The sequence below is a fragment of the Camelus dromedarius genome, chromosome 2, assembly GCF_036321535.1.
Source record: "Camelus dromedarius isolate mCamDro1 chromosome 2, mCamDro1.pat, whole genome shotgun sequence".
Taxonomy (NCBI): Eukaryota; Metazoa; Chordata; class Mammalia; order Artiodactyla; family Camelidae; genus Camelus; species Camelus dromedarius.
This window is the reverse complement of record NC_087437.1, coordinates 2,577,806-2,592,651: the sequence shown is the minus strand read 5'-3', so window position 1 is coordinate 2,592,651 and position 14,846 is coordinate 2,577,806. Positions and strand designations below refer to the sequence as shown.

Here is a 14,846-nt window from a genome sequence, read left to right as displayed (position 1 = left end):
CAATAGTAATGAACTGATTTAATTTATTGTAATTTGCTATATGCTAATACACATAAAATAATACAACATTGTAGGTTTTTTTTTCATAAAAAGATACTCTTGGTTTAGGGACAAGAGAATTCCATTCAAATGCCAATTCCTAAATATGATTTAACTCAAATATTAATGTTCTTTATCTGCAAATAGCACCTCCAGCTCCATGAACACTCTTGAGGTATGATTAACCCTTTTTCAGTTTTGAAACTTGAAGCTCAGAGTGGTTAAGTGACTTGCCCATGATTACACAGCTTGCATCATATAGAGCTGCAGTTAGGTGTTTAAATTCCAAGCCAACTGCTCTTCCACTTCAAGACCTTCTTCCCATCGCTGTAATACTGCTTATGAGAGCGGGGTCCATCACAAGCCCAGTTATGAGGAGGGTATAACTTACACACGTGTTCACATCAGTAACAACTGGGTGCTGATACTTGTATCTGGAACAGTGTTTAATATATTAGTTTAAGTATATTATGTAGTTTAATTTTTTCTCCTAATCTTTAGTATTGCAGTTCTTCAAAATGAAAGGAAAAATGGCACTCGTTACTTCAAAGGTATTTTGTCAGTGTACATATTTCAAAATTTTAATCCATGATAAGAGTACAAATCTCTTCAAGGCAGTGCCCCCCACACTTTTCTTCCTCTCCTTGGTGGGAACTGACAGACTACCCTCAAACAACTTAAGATTTACCCTGGCTGCTACTGCAACTATGGTCTCTTGTTTACATGTAGTTCTGGTTATTTTTGCTTTTCCTGGATATCACTCTCCTCTTCCCCTTCTCTCCACCATAATGCTTAAAGCTAACATGATTCTCAAAATATATATTAAACGTCCGTGAAGTTCAGGTTACTTACTGTACGGAGTGATTCTCAGAGCAACTGCTCCTTCCTCCCTGGGCACCCAGGAAGGTGCTGGGCCCTCCAATCTAGGCAGGAGAAGCTTTGAGGACTGGACCTGCTGCCCTAATCTTACATGACAAGGCAACCTGTTATTTTCTGGGTCATGTCTTATTTTCCTGAAATATTTCTGCATATTTTCTCCCAGCCCCTGATTTGATTTTGCTGAGTCTATTCATATGTTTTTAAAAATATAAAAGTATATTTAAAGTATATTTAAAACATTAGCAACATACATTGATTTGAAATAAGCTAATAGCTAATTCATTGACTTCACTTTGGGTTATTATTGGATTCGATTAAGTACATCAATCTAGCCAAAGAGAAGGACCAGCCAAAATGCATCCCCCTCAAAATCTGCACTGAGGACATCAAGGACTGTGCCTGTGTAAATTAAATTCCAGGATCCTGACTTAGCAAAATGAAACTGATAGAAAGAGAAGATGAGGGGAGTGGAAGGGAGAAAGGAAGGGAGGGGAAGGAGAGAGTATTTAGAAAGTACTACATGGGAGCATGTATTTTCCTGGAAAAAAATGTGTCTTTGCATCTATAAAAAGTGAATCCTAGGCAAAATGAAGCAAGAAGAACCCACCACAGCGACAGCACTTAAGCATGGAAAGAAAGTGCCTGTAAAGTGTCTGTACTATGTCTCTGGATCCTTCTAATAACAGTTATACTGGGTTGTAATAAAGAGGTTTTCACAGGCAGGCATTTCCTATTGGAATTAAACTTTTTTTTCTAACTGTACCACTACTTACGTACATTGTGATTTGTGTTGTTTCCAGTTTTTTTTTTTCCTGTGATGTTTTATTTGGAATAACTGCAAACTTGCAGAAAAGTCAAAAAAATAAAAATAATACAAGGATCACCCATTTATCCTTTACCTAGGGTCACCTATTTAGTAACATTTTGCCTTATTTCTTGCTGTCCCCTCCATTACTCTGTGTGTGTGTGTCTAACATTTTTGAGAGTCACGTATACACCATGGCCCTTTATCCTAAAACACTTAAATGTGTCTTAAGAATAAGGATATTCTTTCATATAACCACCAGACATCTATGACTTTCAGCAAATTTAACACTGACCATTCATGTCCCCACTGTGTCATTAACTGAACCAGCTTTGAGGTGCTCAAAAATAGCCCATGTGCCCTCTGGGAATTCTCAGCCTTTCTTTCTAGCTTAAGCTGTCATATTTTGTGTGCAACAAATCCTTTAAAAGAAACACCTGTTTTACTGAAATGCTTTCTACTAGCTTCATGATATATAAAGAAATGAAAATAAATTGTAACTAGGGGGCTGTGCTCTACATGTGCTGTACTTTGTCCCTGCCTGAATACAAGCTTTGCCTTTAGAATATGGATAATTGACATTAATTATTTACTCACCTGTTTTAATTTTTTTAATTTAGAGCAATGTTTCTCTCTCTCTCTCTTTTCTTTTTACAGTCTGTAACAATAATGAACTCACACACAGTGAATGATGTAATCAACATGTCACTCCCAATGCTAGGAGTAACTGTAAGTTACTTCCAAGTTTTTTTTAGTTAAAAACCAACTTTTATTTTTGAGATTCGTGAGTGTGTGTGTGTGCATGATGTACCTCCCATCGTGAGATAGCTGACTATTACAGATAGGTCACATTTTGTCCTCCTGAAATGAGAAATTGAAAGCAGCAAGCTAGATTATCAACCTATACAACAATATTATTCTTGTATTCCCATATAAATTTCTGAATGAATTGAAAGTGATAGCACAATGAATTCAGGCTGTAATTTTAGAGTGCTAATAACATTCTCTTTACTGTATACATTATACAAGAGACAACAAAATATTTATAAGATTCTAAATATTCCCTCCTCCATTGGACTGTTCTTTCTGTATCTTCTTCCTTGATACCTCCCATCCCATCCCCATTTATCCTGATTGTCACCTGAGGACTCAATCTTGGCATGATAGATCCTAAATGAAGTGCTTTGCTGTAAATTTTGACATAAAGCCAGCTGGCTAGAAGCTACATCCCATTGAGGCAGGTCCTGAGAACAAGATGACTAATGCCTCTTGTGAATTGGTAAAGGAGACAAGTTGTGAATAAGACCACGGATCTGGGGACATTTGTGTACACATCACTTCCATCTTGTTTTGCTTTCAAGTGTCTGCTCCTTTATGTTTTGCTAGACCTGCTGTGAGCTGTTGGAAAATTTTTTGGCAAAAGAGGTGGCTATATTTGAGGATGAGGTTGTGCAACAGGAAGAAAAAGAAGGGAACTGACATTCAGATGGACAGAATTGAAGGAAACATAGCTGCTTATATAACATTCTCTGTAAATGGGAAAACATCCTGCTATTGTGACATGACAAAGATAGTACCTGCAACCAACACTATTTCAAACATTTTTTGCTATACCTTCCCCTGGAGGACTCTTTAAAATAATACAGCAGTCCTTGTAAATTAAACTTGTTTCAAATGAAATTTCCAGTATTTCTAGGCAGGGTTTCTGCTAGGAGAGTGTTTTCTGCATCTCACTTGTTCTCTAGGTCAGAGTCCTTGTGTCTTGTCTCCCTGGCGCAGGGCTGGTCAGCACCAAAGCCACAGGGCTGATTTTACCCTGCCATCTCAAGGCCTCTTGTGTATTTCTCTCCTTTTGCTCACAGATGCTGAGTTAATGCTGCCTTTCAAGTTTTTCTTGCTGAAGAACAGTCTTGGCAAAGTATGTGGCTCTGGACAACATGCTTATCTGGGCAGGGACATTTAAAGGAAAAGCCAACATTCTCCAAGGAGTCTGGAGACAGCAGAAGGGAGGACTCCTGATATTAGACATTTCCTCCATAGAGAAGGGGCATTACCATGATTTTTTTATGCCATGGACCACCCACAAAGTAAAGGGGCTGTTTGCACTGTGGTTCCATAGATCCTCAGCCTTTATCAAAAGGGACAAGAATCTCAGACGGTCTGCTGGAGGCTGCAAGAAGGACCAGGAGTTATTACTGATATCAGCACTGTTAACTCAAAATCTGTACCACTCCCCTGGATCAAAGAGCAGTCATATGGGTCCAAATTCTTTCTTTTTGGAAATACAGAAATGCTAAGGAAATGTGTTCTTCAAGTACCTACTGGGAAAGACATGCAGTGACACATACTCTTTTTGTCTCCAAGGGCTCTGAGACAGATGTCCAGCTGTGGGTCAGTTCTGGCAAGAATGAGACCTCATACCCACTCATTGGGAAGTGTCAGGAAAAACCCAAGGTGGGCTGATTGCATAACAAATTGTAACCCTAAAGTCTCAAAGTAACAGTTAATCAGTTTTAGGCTTAAATACCCATAAAAGTGAAAAGATTGTGCAACAGTCATTCATACATTTATTCAATAATCCCAGGCACTAACTCTATCCCAGGCATGGATAACATCTCTTCATTCTGCAGCTTATGGTCTACTTGGGGAGAGAAATGTGAACTTTTCTTCTCTACTTTTATACTTGACAAACAGCTATCTCGAAAATGTTATTTATTTATTTACTCATTTACTTAATTAAATAACCATGAAAACAACACAAATTGGAATATCTTTTCCTCACATTATTTTTCGTATTCGTTTTAAAGTCCTCTGTTCCACTTCTTAACCACTAAGTAGACTCTATTTTACAAGACCTTCTAAAATCCAGCCATACCTCTGAATCCAATATTTATTTAACACCTGTTTGTGCACAACACTTTTCTCAGCATCAGAAAGAAAATGAGACCATGACATCCAGACCCTTCAAGTCTTCACAGCCTAAACCACCTGTACTTTGCCGTTTCTCCGGCTGAGTTCATCAACACTGCTCTCAGGTTTTCTATACATAGATCACACTTCTAAAATAGTTATTACAGTAAATTAGCTAAAATACTGATACTTATTCTTGGATCAGCAAATCTGTGTGGGAAGCTCGGTGAAAACAGAGGGATTAAAACAAGGGTAAGGACAGGATTGGCAGCTGACCCCGCAATACAGTAATGGGAACACTGACTTCTGCTGGAAACCTCAGAGCATTCCCTCTTACATGCAGTATCTTTCTTTCTTTTTTAAAATCAATCCTACAATCCTATGGGGCTATTACTCTTTCTCAAGTGATCTGAAGAACATTTTCAAGTGATCTGGAAAATCCAAACCACCAAGTTTTTTCTATGAAATGTATATTCCTTGTCTTAGAATACATGGGGTCACCAAGTACATAGCTGAGGACAAAAGTCCCTCAACTACATCATGATTTTTTTTTAATGTTGACATCTTTGTAAATGTTAGTCAGCAATAAACTGAAAGAAAAAACACTGACCACTTAAGCATATTTATTTTAATAAAATGCATTAATTTAGTTATAATATTGTAGATGACAACTTCTAGCCTTAGAACGGCTTCACACACCACGGCTGCTCTAAGAAACCCTAACAGCCCGTCATTCATGATGACACCTTAGCGGTCACTCTGCAGGCATTTTTTACATGCTCTGAATTCGCAATTGTGGACAAGCTCCTGGTTATCCTGGTCAGCTTATTGTCTTTTACTGCTGTCATGGAAACTTCCTTTGTATTAAAAGTTGTCAGTCACCATGATTTTTGTTCTGACCAGAGCACTGAAATTGCATTTGCCTCACATGAAAAGCAAAGGCAAGAGCTCCCCAAGTTATATTTAATAATCTGAACAAAAGACAAGAAACATTCATTCTTTTCTTAAAAAATGAAACCCACATCAATGAATAGGGTCCTTAAGAATTCAATGGAGAGGAAGAAATGTAAGGCATGAATGAGCAAAACAAATCACTTGGCAAGTCCCAGTGATTTCCAGTGAAGTTTTCGGTTCTGTAAACACTGTTTGCACGTTGCTTCTGCGTTTCCAACACTGTGAAGCCTCATCTCTGCTCCTTCCCAGGCAGGGCCCCCTTGACGGGAAGGCAGCAGTGGGAGGCAAACACAGAGACAAACCGCCTGCTGCTCTTGCATAGTGCTGACTATTGAACTGACAAAATGAGAAATCTGTTTGTCGAACTGACATGTGTCAGGCAATAGAGAACACAGCAATTCCTAACACACACAGTCCAATTTTGTAAAAAAGTATTAAGCACCAATGTTTATTAATATATTTACTTTGGCCCTTATGAGTCTATGTGGGGGTAAGCATTTAAAAGGAGGGATGTAAGGCCAGCAACTTGCCTAAGATGTACAGATCTAGTGAGTCTGCCAAGGCAGAAACTAGGAGAACTCCGACACCCTCAGAGGGACACACAGGGGAGGTCAATGCTGTGCGACGCACTGACGGAGCTGCACATTCCAAGCCAAGCACCATGTCTGAGAACAGATTTCTCTTTACTTTTCAAACTCTTCTGCTTGGTCACCTTGCTTTTGCAGGGTGTCCCTCATGACAGCGCACTTCACGCTCCTTTAGGAGGCACAGACTTCTTTATCCAGAAGCCCTAGAAGAACGGCAGCCACATCAGTTTGGTGCCCATGCTCATGGTAAGGTGGGTTTGATTACACCCATCAGCAGCAGCCTGAATCTATATTTAGTTTATCTCCACACAGGGCATGAACATCCATATGGAATTAAAATGAGCCGTCTTCAAACTAGTGTGCTCCTGCCACAGGAGCTGGAGGACTCCACCTCTCCTCCCCTCCAGGAGGACTTCCTCTTGGAGAAGAGGTCCCCAGAGGTTCCAGGCCAGTTCAACCTGAAGCCCAGACACCCAGCCACGAGCCAGCAGGGGAGAGGCGAGCCCCTTCCCTTCCTGCAAGTGTCTTCTCTTGGCTCACGTCTCTGCTCCTGAAACCAAAAACATGACACAGAGCTGCTTCTCCACGTGGGGGTGCAGGGACAGTACAGGTGGGTACCCAATACCTACCCAAGTTCAAGCTCAGAGAAATCCCAAAGGTCTGAAATCAAGACCCAACTCATGTCTAAGAGTGTTTAGCTTTTGGGTTTGTTTTCATTCCTCTAAGCAGACAGCTCCCTTCTCTGTGTCCTCAGAGCACTTCCTACATAAAATTATGTGTCCACTATTGTGTGTCTTAATAAAACATGAGCTTCTTACAGCCTGGGAACACATCATACCCATCCCAGTGTTTTGTCCAGCATCTCAGACCCTCACAGGAGGTGGTCAGATGACTGTTTGACTTAGACACACCTGGAATGGAAGAATTCCAGTGGTGCAGAGTTATGAAGTTGAACTGGATTCTATCCTGGCCTTAGGCTGAAGTGGCCTTGAGGGTTCTAGTTAGAACCAGACTCTGAATTCTACTTCCACAGCAAGCTCTCTTTCCATGGCCACTTAAGACTCAGGTTGCAACTGGAACCAGACTGAATGTTTATGGTTGTTGGTTTTTTTCTTATTATAATCTTCCCTCTTGCAATTCCCCCCCCCTACCATTCCAATGTTGTCCCATTGATATTTCTTTCTTTGAAGAAAATATGTTATTAATCTGGGAAATCTGCGGTGAGAGTAGAATTTGCCTTTCTGCTAAAAAAGAATTCTCATTTTTATGATTGTTATTCTATAAGCACAAGGTTTCAAAATTTTTATTTTGTACTATTCAATCCCTAATTTTAGCACGAGGAAAACACTAACCTAAATCTTGCCAGGAAAGGCAAAGTTTAAGAAAGGCAAGGTTATAATAGTCTCCATATTTTTAATGCATATACCATGTATTTTTACTGGTCAGAGGAAATATGAACTCTAATATCAAACAACGTACAGTATGAAAGGTCCTACTGAGTCTGAAAATATGTTTGTGGAAGTACACGACTCAGTTTCTCTCTGCTTTCTATGTTCAGAGTAGTTGAATGTATAGCTTTGTCACAAGGGGTAGAGCACTCTTCTTATGAGCATCCTGTTATGAAAGCTGAGGATTAAAGGATATAAATTCCTACGTAAGCTGGCAAGTGGTAGATACTTAATAAATGGTGGTCAATGATGTTCTACTGGTGGAAATATTATATGAACAAAGCAACCCCAACACTATTTCTTACTATCTGGTACAGGCCTGTGAGGGATACCATATAATGTGACATCTCATTCCTTTGCAAGATAGGAAGCTCCTTGCTGGATGCTAGGCATGAAGTTCTGGGGCAGAACAGGGTTCAGCGTTAAACCTCCTTCTCAAGACTGGCGGGAATGTCCAAAGCTTGTGACAAAGGTGGGGTCTGAGCCAGACTTTGAGGGAGAGGAGAGAGTAGGGTGAGCAGCAGGAAAGGAGAAGGAACTTTGGGGAAATGATGGATCCCTGGAGATAAAGAGGTGACTTTGTGACAGGGCCGTAGGGAAGATTCTGAAGTGGCCACAGAGAAGGGCAAGTGCCCAGGAGAAGAGGACATGGGGGATGTCCCAGCACATGTGGAGAGCCCTTAGAACCCAGCTGGGGACTTAGGCTTCATTTTATAGGAAGCAGGGGACCCCAAGATGATTCCTGAGCAGAGAATTGTCATGATGGAAAAGAGTCTGGTAGACAGTAGAGAGAAAGCATTCTGGATGGCTTGGAGAAGAGAGACTAAAACCAGAGAGGCTAGTGAGTGAGTAGTTGCATTTCAGGAACACGGTGATGGGGACATGGACCAGAGCACCTGCAGCTACTGTAAGGAGGAACAAGAGACGTAGGTGCTGTGGGAAGGAAAGTGAGAGTTTCAAACACCGTGCAGTGGGAGGGACGTCCCATGTAATGAGGTCATGTCTTTTGTAGGTCCAGGAACATGGCACAGAGGAAAGGTAGCTGGAAATGCCATCAGAATTGCAATCAATTGATTCATGCAAATGTTTAATTTCCCCTTTGTCTTCCCAAAAAGGAAGACTTATAATTTGCACAAAGGTGTTATTAATATCTAGAGCTTGGGAAAACAAAAGCGATATTTAAACTTTGGACTTTTAAATCTTCCAGTTTGCACTGCTCTCTGCCTTACTAAATTCACCGCACTGGGGACTGATGATCTGCAAGCCTCTCTCTCCACTCACTTTTCCTCTTGATAAAACATTAAATCAGTACATTTCCCACCCCATCACTACCCCTCCCTTTTCCTGTCTATAAAGAGTTTTTTCTGGTAACTGAAATTCTGTTTAAATATGATAGAGTTCTCAAGGGAGAAATGGCTGCAGTTATGATATTTCAAATCGTTAGATTTTGAGACTTTAAGTGGTTAAATAGGTGCCTGTTAAGAGTTTATAATTCAAAATGCTTTCATCGTGTGGGCATGGGGCAGAGGCAGACCTAGGGCAGGTTCACTGGGGGGTGAGGAGGGCTTAGCCTGGGCTCTCACTGGAGGCTGTGCTGACGGCTCCAGTTAAATCTTAAATGCACATCTAGGAACTTGTGAATGGCAAGTATGTTTGCTGCTTACTCATCCGAGCCATATTTTGTATTTTTGGCCCCCTTTGCTGGTGCTGTTGGAATGGTTAGTGTGTGAGTACACATGTGGGAAGATGGGCTATGTATGGGAATTACAGGGGCATGGGAACTACATTTGGGCAAGAATATTCCAGGTCAGTGTTTCTCAAACTTCTTTTTTCACCATCAACCCCCATCTCCCATCCCAAGGCCTCTTCGACATTTTTTTCCTAATTTCCCCCTATTACTAAATTTCAGTATCAAAGACATGCAGTATATTAGTTTATGTACTTAGTGTATATCTGTACTTTAGTCATAAAAAGAGTAATCATTTCTGCTTTCCCAACCAGTTTTCTCCCCCTAAGAGAGAGATCTTCCCTGTAGAGGGTGTATGTTTCATTGGAGTAGAAACTTACATGTCTCCATCATGTGCTGTATTGATGATAACTACAAAGAGATGAATAAACTCAAAGGAGGGGCAGTGGGTTGAATAGTGTCCCCAGAAGGATATGCCTCCATTCTCATCCCAGAACCATTGACTGTTACCGTATTACCAAAGGTTGTCTTTTTTACCAAACACCAATTCTTTAACCAAATTACATTTGCTAGTAAAATTAAACTAAGACTCCAGGGATAAGATCATCCTGGGTGGTCAGTGTTGGCCCTAAATCCAAAGACAACTGTCCTAATAACAGACACAGGGAGGAGAGAAACAGACACAAGGGAGAAAGGCCCTGGAAAGATGGAGGCAGAGACTGGAGGGACGCTGCTGCAAGCCGAGGAGTGCTTGGGGCCTCTAGAAGGGATGCGTCAGGCTACTGGGAAACCTCCCCTCCGGGTTTTAGAAGGAGCCCCATCCTGCTGACACATGGATTTCAGGCTTCTGGTCTCCAGGACTAAGAGGGAGGACATTTCTGTTGTTTTAAGCTACTCAATTGGTGGTAATTTGAGGGGAGCATGGTCAACTGTCCATCAGAGAGTATGAGGAAATCTCTAGAGGACATAGCTTTGAGCTGTTCTAGATAAGTAGGAGTTTGGCAGGTAAAGAAGAGGGAGAGGATTTAGCAGAAAGAACAGGACATGGAAATAGATGAAAGGCAATGAGGACGTGGAGGTACTCACTTCCCGCTTCAGTTCTCCCTGACCTACACAGACATTTGAAAGACCTGCAGAGTTTAATGCTGGACCCTTTTTAGTCTCTGTTTATTGTATCCACTGAAGTGAGCTCATCCTTTTCAGAATCCTTCTACATGTTGGTGACTCCCAAATGTTTATCTTCAGACCTGACCTGCCACCTGACTTCTGAATGATCTTGGTTACCTACCTCTAATATAGGCCCACTATTACTCTGAAATCTGGGTAGACAGCAGCTTATACATGTGTCCCCGCCCTAAGCACGCAGCCCCGCCCACAGGCCACGAGAGCCAATCCGCGCGCACTGCCCAGCCCCGCCCTTGCACCCTCCTCTGCTGCGCCCCTCCCTCTGCCCACCCAATGGTCACTTCATCAGGTGGGCAGGCGGCAGTTGGTCAAGTGGGTGGCGGCTCTGCGGGTCTCCCTGGGGGGGGGGGCGGCCCTGCTCCCAACCGCCAGCGGCGGCGGCCACGGAGCTTCGTGTCCGGCATGGCGGAGGCGGGCGCGGGGCCCCGAGGTGGTCCGCGGGCAGGTGCTCAACACGGGCCGCGCTCCAGCAACCTGCGATCTGGGTGAGGGCTCCCACAGCGGGCTGTGGTGAGTGTCCGCCCCCGCCTGGCCTCGGCGGACGCAGCTGAGCCATCGGGCCCGGCCCCGAGACCCCAATCCCGAGCCCGGCCCCGACCCCAGCCGGGCTGCCCCGCCCCGACCCCAGCCGGGCTGCCCCGCCGTCCATGCGCCGCGGGTGTCGGGGGGAGGGGTAGGGGCCGGGAGCCCGGCACCCAGGGACCCCCCCAGAACGGGAACAAGGCTCCCCAGCCCTGTGTGCTGGCCTCGCAGCCTAACCCTTGACATCCCACTGTGAAGCTGGGAAGTCCTTCAGATGCTTGCAGCCGCAGCCGCAGTCTGGAAAGCGGTTGGCAGGGGCCTGTGTGCACAGCCCTGAAATCATTGTCTTGTCTGCCGCCCTCGTCTGCGTTTTCCATGAGCGGCTTTGGTTCAGCACTTTCCCTGGCGCCAGTGGAAATTGCCCATCATGTCCAGGCCCTTAGAAGAAATTAATGCTTAAATGTGTACTGAGAAAAGTCCTTAGTTTCATGACATGTCAGTTGAGAAGTTTTTTGTTCTTGTTTTTTTTTAATCTGTTAACAATTTTTCCTAGCCTTAAGTTGATTTAGATCTGATAACTTTCTATCACGGCTGTCAACTTACATGACATGCCTCCCTTAGATGAAATGTCAAGTCTTAGTGTAATTTTTTTTCCCTTTCTTAAGTAAGATCCAAGTACAAATAATGGATTGGAATCCTGGGTCCAGATGATAGCTTTTAATCTTCAGGTTGATGATATTTAATATAAGTTTAATCCATATTGTGCTTTATTAGTATTTAGTAAATGTTGGTTAACAGTGCTGGGTTTATAAAGGATTTCTTGATTGAGATATTAATGATATTTAAATAACTGATATATTTAACTTATTTAATTTTTCTAATTGAGATGTAGTCACAATGTGTCAATTTCTGGTATACATCATAGTTTGTCATACATATATGTACATACACATATATTTGGCTTCATATTCTTTTTCGCTAAAGGTTACTATAAGATATTGAGTATAGTTCCCTGTGCTATAGAGAAGAAATTTGTTTTTTGTCTATTTTTATTTTATTTTATCTTCTTGATTTCTTGATTGAAATGTTAATAATATTTGAGTCACTGATATTTTTTAAAGCTTGATGTTTCCAGAAGGACTTAAAGATTTTGAGGAAGAAAATTTTTTTTCATTTTCTGAATCTGTTCAGTAGGAATTTTGCCTTTTCTGTACAAAGTTCTTTCCTAATCATTATGTAGAGGATATAAAGAGTGGAGTCTGAATTGAGCCTTTCCGAGTGGGTGTGGTTTTGATAGGAAGACAATAAGTGCAAGTGACAATCTAAGCTGTGGAATCCAATCCTGGAAAAGGACTTAGGTGGCAAATTGTGGAGGACTCTGTAGGCAGAACGGAGTTTGATTTTATATCTGTGCGATGGAGAAGCATCAGAGTTTTTAAGAAGAAGCAGGCGCATGATCAGTTTTGAGATTTTTTGGAGAACCTACATGAACACTGGTGGAAATGACAGGAGAAAACTGAGGTGGAGAATCAGGCTTTGTGACCTTCTGGAGGTGAAGTGATGTAGTGGCATGGAAGATGGAGACGTTAGAGTCAGTAACGGAGTCTTGTCAGAGGAGTAGTGGACTTTTCATCATGGCAGGTATGGGATGAATCAAAGGATGATGAGGTCTTACAGGGTAAGATGCTGAAGAGGAATTTGGATTTGGGAGAGATTCTAAGACAGGACCTGGTGATGTGGTATGGGGAAGGTTGTTAATTCCAAGGCTTCTAGCTTAGGGGCATGGTGGTTCCTTTCTGTAACATTCCTTGTTAGAGGAGGAATGCTGTAGGCAGAGGAGGTTTGTTAAGGAGAAATAGTGAGTTCTGGTTTGGACTCGTTAAGTTTAGGATGCTGTTGGCCCTTTAGGCTATATCCAGAAGGCATCCTGAAAATAAGAGGGACGTAGAATCTGGAGATGAAAATTTGTGTAAGTGGTAGTCTGGTGTGGATGAACACAGATTCTTATTTGAGATCATAGGTTAGGTGATATTGCATGCATATATTATGCGTGTTTATCTCTTTAGTAGAGAATCTGTAGGGTTCAGTACATTTTCAAAGTGTTCATTATCCCAGAGAGATTAAGAAGCAGTGAGACAGAACAAAAGAGCGAGGAAGGAACCTTGGCAAGCAAGTAGTTTTAAGAGGTGGGAAAAGGAAGAGGAAGCTGAGGACTGGTGAGATGTGTAAGACTTGGGGAAAAGGGAAAAATGGTATGAAAGAGAGAAGTTCAAGTTGTATGTTTCATCATCTAATTAAGTATCTATGTTGGATAAATTCAGCTTGAAACATGTTCTGAATGTGACTGAGAGATTGTGAGGTCATCTCCATAGAGATCGTAATTGAAGCCTCGAGAAGGGACAAGATGAGAAAAAACGTGTGAGTTGAGCTGAAGGAATGCCTGAATTTAGGTGTCCAGAGCAGGCAAGCTACAGAGGAGGAGGAGGAGGTGTGGTCAGAGACCAGAGACCTGGGAGTCCACATTGTCAGCGGAGCTGGGGGACACAGTGGTCACTAGGGATCGGTAGTGAGGACTGTAGAGAGCATGGTTCAGTGGGAGGACAAACTGTTGGGTTTGTTGACGTTCAGCTCTCCTAAAAACATAGTTTTAACCAAAATTCCATTGTGCTGACATTCCTGATGATACAGTGTCTCGTCCTGTTAAGGTGTCTGTGACTCTGGCAGGCCAGTCAGAACTGCCATTTAGTCAGCTCTTTCTGTTACTTTTGTTTTATTTTAAGCAGATATTAATCAGTCCTCTTACCCACATTGCAGGGGTGATTCCTTTCAGTAAGTGGAAATTTGAGACCCATAGAGGTTACTTAATTTGCCCACAGATACCCAACTAGGAAGTGGTAGAGCATCTCTGTCTGGTTCTTAAGTGATGCTCAACCAAAGATCAGAGTTGAAAAAAATACATGCTTTCAATAGTAGAAAATATCTATTGTCTGCTTTCTGTGTGATTTGCTTTGTTAGCCTTTTACAAAAACCTTCCATGCAAGGTCATTCACTTAGAATTCATTGAGCACCAGTTCCCTGCAAGGACTCAAGGGGCGCCTGCCCTTCAGTAGCTCCTGCTGCAGACAGTGGGATGCAGTTGGGTGGGAGCACGGAAGGCCCGTGGGGAGGGCTGTGAGGGCAGAAGGCCGAGGTGGCGTGGGGCTGCCTGTGTCTGGCTTCACAAACCTTGGCGCTGGGTGTGGATGTACGACCGGGAGTTTGCCTTGAGACGTGCTCTCCAGGTAGAGCAGAATGCACATGCCTGGGCACAGAGGTCTGAGCGTGGCACATCCGGTCAGGGAAACCAGGAGTTGTCTGGGAAGGGAGTTGTCTACCTTGGGGACAGAGCTGGAGGGGAGGCAGCTGGGATGGGCAGGGCTGAGTTCTGAAGGTCTTTGTTTTCTAAGGAGCTGGGACTTGAGTTGGTAGGTGAAAACCACTGAAGGATGCCCTTTTTCTGCTGGCTCCTCATCAGATTTTGTGTTTCCCTTGTTGTCTCTCTTTGACTTCCTACCCTCTGTGCTTGTTCTGTTTTCTTTCTGGTTATGTAGGGGTACTCAGTGGGTGTGATTTTCCCGTCTCCTGGGGCATTTTGACATGTATGTGGATTTTGTTTTGCTTTTTGTTGTTACGTTGATTGGAGGTGTTACTGGCCTTCGGTGTGCATGTGGTGGAGGTGGACGTGCCCAGTGACCCACATGCAGTACGCACACGGCAGTCAGTCCCTGCACCGGAGAAGCATCCTGTTAAGATGCCAGTGGTGTTCCCCTCCAGCCCATACCCAAGAATGG

General features: G+C 42.8%; 1 protein-coding gene across 2 annotated transcripts in view; it reads left to right on the top strand.

Annotated features, from left to right (window-relative positions):
• Positions 1-10,911: 10,911 nt before the first annotated feature.
• Positions 10,912-14,846, top strand: part of LOC116151590 (ankyrin repeat domain-containing protein 26-like) — a 71,955-nt gene continuing 68,020 nt past the window's right edge. The window contains exon 1 of one of the 2 annotated variants that reach the window (XM_064490602.1): positions 10,912-11,004. The gene's annotated coding sequence lies outside the window, so the exon portion shown is untranslated. The remainder of the gene's footprint in view (positions 11,005-14,846) is intronic. The other variant, XM_064490600.1, reaches the window with a different exon arrangement.